The 6,000-nt window shown below is 38.8% G+C and overlaps 1 protein-coding gene across 37 annotated transcripts in view; it reads left to right on the top strand.

The window, feature by feature from the left end:
• The first annotated feature begins 804 nt into the window (after positions 1-804).
• The window catches only part of LOC118302538, a 114,011-nt gene continuing 108,815 nt past the window's right edge, over positions 805-6,000 (top strand). For 19 of the 37 annotated variants that reach the window (XR_004790583.1, XR_004790580.1, XR_004790582.1 and 16 more), the window contains exons 1-2: positions 1,039-1,604; positions 3,025-3,107. The gene's annotated coding sequence lies outside the window, so the exon portion shown is untranslated. The other 18 variants (XM_035628744.2, XM_035628743.2, XM_047331652.1 and 15 more) reach the window with 4 other exon arrangements.

Raw genomic sequence — 6,000 nt, 5'->3', positions numbered from 1 at the left:
CACAAAATCTTCTGACTAAACCGATGATTTCATTTCACCCATCAGAATTAATTAATATCAAGAAACACAACTCAAAATGTCATTATCATCGTTGTATTATAATAATAAGTCAAAGACGGGGACTGGTTGACCACTATCTTCACTCTTCCTCAGAACTTCTTGGCGATGTGTTATGTTTTGTCGATTGCATATTCTGTTATTCTTTAAAATGTAGGCTATGATGTTAAAATTGTACTTAAATTCACTAAAACCTGTTAGCATGCCAGTGAACCAGATGTACTGCATCTGCCAGGATGAAGTATGATATTGCTGCCATAATTTTCATTTCATAATTTGTTGCGAGACTTGACAAATGGACCAAATTCCCCAAAGCTCAGTAAGGCATTGCATGCTGTCAGGGCATAAAAATCTGAATCAGAATCAAAATCCTTTTTATTTCCAGGTAGGTATCGTTACATACAAGGAATTTTACTTGGCGTTTTTACGGTGCGTAGCAGTCAACATATATACACAAATAAATGCACAGAAAATAGAAAAAGAATATAGAATATGTTAAACTAAAATAAAATTCTTATACAGATCAGTTTGGAGGCAGCCACTGTCAAGTTAAGGAATCCATAACACCAATAATGATGGTGATGATGACTGATGTATTTCCTGGATTCCAAAGATAATAAATATGTCAGTATCTTTTTTATATCAAAACACAGCAAAATATTTAGATTTTATCCAGATATTGTATCATACATTGACTTACATGCTTTGAAGCAAGTTACTATAAGTTTGCTGGCAAAACACATTTTTTGCGAATAATCAGCGTCGGTTTAAAACAAAGTTGCATCTCAGGCCCCACCCGGCAAGCGCGGCTGTGACCTAAATCAAACGCACCCATGTGATGTAATTGTGTGTGGGCGGCAGGTGCCCACTTTCCCCTCAAGTTTTAACCAGAGCTCTGAGGATCATCCCGTCGCGTCTGCCCTGCTCTCCAAGCTCACAGCGATGTGGGCCCACGCCATGGCCAAATGAGGGACGGTTTGTTTTTTATTCTATTTGTCTTTGAGGGGGATAACACGGTTAGCATGTTAGGCTAGCAAGAGCAGTAGCGAGTACTAGCATACCTGTACGTCGGATCTACGTCCCACCCGCTGCTACAGCCGCTGCTAGGCAACGGCAACGTGGAGGCTACCACTAGCCTTACAGTTGGTCACAGATGCGAACACCAAATAAACTCTGTATGACTCAAATTATTGTTTCACGTGATACTGGCCTTGCAATGCAGAGAAGCTACTTTATGATCCAATCAAAATAACTATTTGTAATATGTTTATCTAATGTCTATTGTTTTACTGTTTTAGTTAGTTAGCTGAATCCCTCGCCTTGCATTCATCACAATTTGAGTTTTATTGCGTCTTCTTCAGCATTTTTGTACCCCAAGCATATTGTGTTTTTTTCACGGCAGACACTTTGATTTATTGCAGGAACAACACAGATGTTACTAATAACATTAATGGCTCAGTTATATTCAGGTCTCCCAATTGGCTGTGGCAGCGAGTCAGCAAACACAGCACCAGGACCCTGAAAGTCACAACTTTAAGTTGCATTGGGTGTGAAATTAATGTTTTATTGAATTCATGTATACTGTATGTAGGTGTATTTGTACCAGTATTTGCTACACATACGATGTCACTGCAGTTTTTGTAAATTTTAATAATTGATTTATATTACAAACATAATTTGCACGAAGTTAGTTTGCTAATACTTATGTGGTTTTAAACTTTTCAAGTTTAGAAGCTGAAGGTAGCACCAATTCTATCGGTCTGCTCAGCGACTGTCAGTACTTTCCTCTAGGATCACTCTAATCCAATCCCAAACATATTACTTGGTCTTCACTGTGATAAGGCAGTACTGGTGGATGTTAGTGTATCCATATGAATTAAATGGACTGCAGCTCTATCAATATCATCCAGCAGGTCAAGGCTTCGCTGCAAGAGGATATGATGTAGCCACTGATTTTTTTCCACCCCCCCCCCCCCCACCCAGAGTTATCACCAGGCATCCACACAGAAAGAACCCCCACCCTCACCCCCACGTTTGTTGTCTTCATACGATCATCTTCCGATTTGTATTTATTTATTTATTTGAGCCATTGTTTTCCAGCATTGGCCACTAAGGCCGAGTATTGCTTTTAGGCACTACTCTGATTGTACAACTCATGACTTTATTTCAGTTCAAATTATTTCAGCTTTAACCCAATTTACTGCTGACCTTTCTAAAGCATGTCCAATCAGATTTCAGCGGACCATGATTCCTAAAAATAGAGGGCATGTATACATCAGTGCTCATGAAATATTGTGGTAGTGTTAAGTGTGTATTATTTTTCTTAGCTTCAACAAGAATTAATCAATTCTTGTCTATACATTTATAATGATAAATCAGCGTTGAGATTAGCTTTCGGCACTGAATCTGTGCTTTTATAGACGGCCAATAGATATCAGGCTGCTTATCATGTGTGGATAGTCCAATACCCACACTGTCACAAATGCCCATAAGAAAACTAAAATTTACCGTCTAAATCTCAGTTTGTAGGTTTGTGGCTTAGTTTATGTTTTTTTAAGATAAACTCTGCCATACCGAAGATTAATTGTTGTCGTTAAAAGGGGACACACCAAGACTTGCATCTTGGAATAAGCAACTCTTGGTAGTTCCGAGCACATAATTAGATAAAATGACATGTATAAAACAAAGACTGAGGAGGGTTCAGTGTGTTATTAAAACCATTTATTGCAGCAAATTCAGCCTATCCAGACAGTCTAGAGTCCCACAGAGAGATTCTTAAACATTACATGGCCATTTAAGTTTGACAGGACTACGTTGGTGCTATTGACATGACAGGGATATCATTTTTGTTATTTTTTTTGTTTCATGTGGTGGGGTGTTTTTTTTTCAGTTTTGCCCTTGGGATGTTATTTTTGTGTCTTGATGTTCAGATGTGAAATGATAATTGAAACTTGTTTGTATTGATAGGATGATCAATGATACCCTGCCACCCAGTGACCAGTAGGGATGTAAAACACCCTGCTGAAGTTCTAGATTGGGCAGGTGTGAAGGTAAGCATGCATAATGAAGTATATTGTTGACTGAATGATCTAGCAGAGTTTGGATGGATGAGTCAGGTTTTTTGTACTCCAGAGACGTGTTGAATTACTTACAGGTACAGGTGGAGCAGTGGGGGAGATGCAAACAGCAAACCACACCCAGAAAAACGCGCGTGCACACACACGATACACTACGATGGGGAAACACTATGGAAAAAAGAGGAGGCAAAGCTGGTATCTTAACAATGTCGTACTTATAAAGAAAAATGGGTATTTATGAGATTGAAGTTGAGAGATGGTCTTCATCACCACGTCTTGCAAATTAATATAAAGGTAAAGGTGAAGTGATGACAGTGTACCTCTGCTGTCTTCTGTGCATTTTCAGTTTTGTTTGGGATGATGTGCCTGTCCACAATGCTGTTCAAAGTCAGTGTGACACTGTTTTTGTTGCAGGACTGTTTGCCAGCGTGACTTTACCAGCTTTGATTTTGTACCTGCCGCCTACACTTTAGTGGGAGCAAGAGCATGGAAGAAAATTCTGACTTTCAGACAGGACCTTTTATTAACCAAACATATGGTTTTCATAAAGGTGTCGTGGCAGCATGACAGTTTCATCAGTGTTGTTTCAGGTATTAGCATTTCTACATCAAAAAGCTTTTTGCCATTAAGGAGAATTAATTAAATATTTACAGCTGTGAGGAAATTGTCCATTTTACCAAGTGCTTATGTGGAAAAAACTAGACAATTCAAATATTAGTGATGTCATAAGAAGTGATTTCATTTTGCTATGTTTCCTTTTACTCTCTCCAAGTTTATTACTAATTCATTGTTTTTTTCTTCTTCATTTAACAAAATGTGTTGGCATAATCATCTCCGCTAGAGAATGATAAAAAGTGATGAGGATGAGCAGATCTCTGTTGATTTTTTCACTGTGACCTCACGCAGGTCTCCGTCTTTTCCTTATTTGCTGTATTCTCTGATCTCCTGATTGGTTCTTTTTAGAAAACTCCTCATCAAGCTGTTTAGACTGTGCATTTGTCCGCCCGATCGCATGCATGCGAATGATGTGATTCACATTCCTGCCAATGGTTTCACAACTAATGATTTTATTTTTCATAATCAGCAGAGAAGAATAAACCAAACATAGAAAAGCAGAAACTATTAATATTTGAGGTGCTTCTTGAATTAATTTAATGATTAATCAAATATCACGAGTTGCTAATTATTTTTCTGAGAATTGACGGATTCTTGCAGCTCCATTTTATTGTCATCTCTTTCAAGTTACTTACTTGGTGAATAGATGCAAAGTAAATTATCAGGATATTCCAAACCTATTGTAAACCTATGCTTTCTTCTGTTGTTTTTATTTTTCGTATGTGTGTGCGTATTTGTGAGTACCGGCAGCTGGAGGAGATGGAATGGATGAGTGAGAGATGTCGCAGATGAGAAGCTGTCAGTTTGTGGTCAGAGGATGTGGTAGACTGCTTGTGTTGGGTGATACTTGATCTGATGTTAATGTGCTGCAGTCTGTGTGGGAGGGAGTGAGTTGAAAGCGGGAGGGGGGAAGATGGGCAGATAATCCCGTCTGCCTGATGAGATTGAATGCTGGGATTGATTGATCGCCTAATCATAGGAGGAAATGGGCCTGAAAATGAATGGGACTCTGCCCTTGGCTTGCTGTGGAACTGGGTGGTTGGGTTGGAGGGGATGTTAGCTGCAGAAAGACATGGCCTTAATGTGCATGGGACCTGATTTCATTTGTGTCTGATATACAGTTATATGATCCTGGCTAAATGATCAAATAAAAAAGGAAGAGGAGGAGCGGTGAAGGGGATGTAAATCAAGCTTTATTGCTGGAATATTACTTTTCATCTCATCTGAAATGGATGCTCTTAGAAAATAGCAAGAATGAAAATTCATCATGTATTTGGAATTGATGGAACTCTGTGTGGGTAAAGATACCCACTCTCCTGAATCTAGCTGACTGGCTAATAATAGGTATTGACTAATGACTGTTTATATTTGTCACTATCTTGTGTGTAGTATTTTTTATCTTCGCCAAGAAGCTTTTTTTGATCAAATTATTCACAGCCAGATTGGAGGATTTATAAAAAAGTCTTAACAGCGTCTGCTATCACTTTCCTGGACCCCATTGCCTCATACTTGCTCAAAGGATAGCTAGGCGACTTAAAAAGTGAACAGGCTATGTTGTCACTCCAGGGAAACCTAATATGCACTACCCCATCTGCAGGAAAAAGACTCCCAACAATATGTTAGAGCGGGAGAATTGGCTCTGTGTTTGAGGGTCCTTGCGTTGGGCCCACAGTTCAGAGAGAATGCTGCCAGAACATATCAGCCTGTACAATGAGTGAAGTGGTTGACTTGGCCCGGCATCAAGGCAGAATCAAACCAATAGGTTTGCCTTGTTGTTCAAGTTAGGTGTGCCAAGTGTCACTTTGAGTTTGTCTTTATTTCCATGCTACTAAATGCTGCTTTGAAAAGTAAATACCTCCCTGACTGGCATCATTTATCACACATTTCAACCTTGCTTTTGAGCAGAAATAATTTTCTCGATGCTCAAAGACCCTAACGCAATATGTTAAAGATTTCCTGCAAATAAGACAATCCTGTACAGGAATTAGCACCAAGGTGTTAAAGGTGTTTGAAATATGGTACATACTTGAGTTACTTGAGTCAACTTAAAGAACTGACTGTTTATATTGCGGTCTAAAATATCTCACCCTTTGACAGGCGATAATTGATGTTGTTAACTTTACCTATCAGTGGTTTTAATGTTGGGGATGATCAGTGAATACTCATTTTAAATTGTGTATGTTGCTGCCTAATGCTTAAATAAAAATCTCCTCATCAATCTACACTCAATTCTCCATAATGACAAAATTTA

Source organism: Scophthalmus maximus, chromosome 4, assembly GCF_022379125.1.
Source record: "Scophthalmus maximus strain ysfricsl-2021 chromosome 4, ASM2237912v1, whole genome shotgun sequence".
Lineage (NCBI taxonomy): Eukaryota > Metazoa > Chordata > Actinopteri > Pleuronectiformes > Scophthalmidae > Scophthalmus > Scophthalmus maximus.
This window is presented reverse-complemented; position numbering and strand designations above follow the sequence as displayed.